Raw genomic sequence first — 453 nt, forward strand, 5'->3', positions numbered from 1 at the left:
TGCTGCTACCGAACAAAACCCACCACCATCACCACCACCACCAGCAGCAGCAGCAGCAGGAGCAGCAGCAGGAGCAGCAGCAGAAGAGACAAAGACAGAGGAGACAGAGAAAAAAAAAAGAGAAAAAATAAAAATAGAGCTACTGAAACAAACAGAAATCCTTGCAGATAACTTCGATCAACTTTTGGGGCTTTTAAATAAAACAAAAAGAGAAGCAAAAAAAGAAAAAATAAATTTTTATATAAAAGGAGACAATCTTATTTTATATACAGAACAAGCTCTTGCTGCTGCTGGTGCTCTTGCTGATACTCTCGATCATGTACTCAGCGGTAAAACCCTCTTGCATGCATCCATGCATGCATGCATGCATGCATATGCATGCATGCATGCATGCGTGTGTGTGTGTGTGTGTGTGCATGTGTTTATGTATGTGTGTATGTATGCATGTGTGTA

The sequence above is a fragment of the Eimeria mitis genome, genomic scaffold (genome assembly GCF_000499745.2).
Source record: "Eimeria mitis Houghton genomic scaffold, Emh_scaff1960, whole genome shotgun sequence".
In the NCBI taxonomy this organism is placed as follows: domain Eukaryota; phylum Apicomplexa; class Conoidasida; order Eucoccidiorida; family Eimeriidae; genus Eimeria; species Eimeria mitis.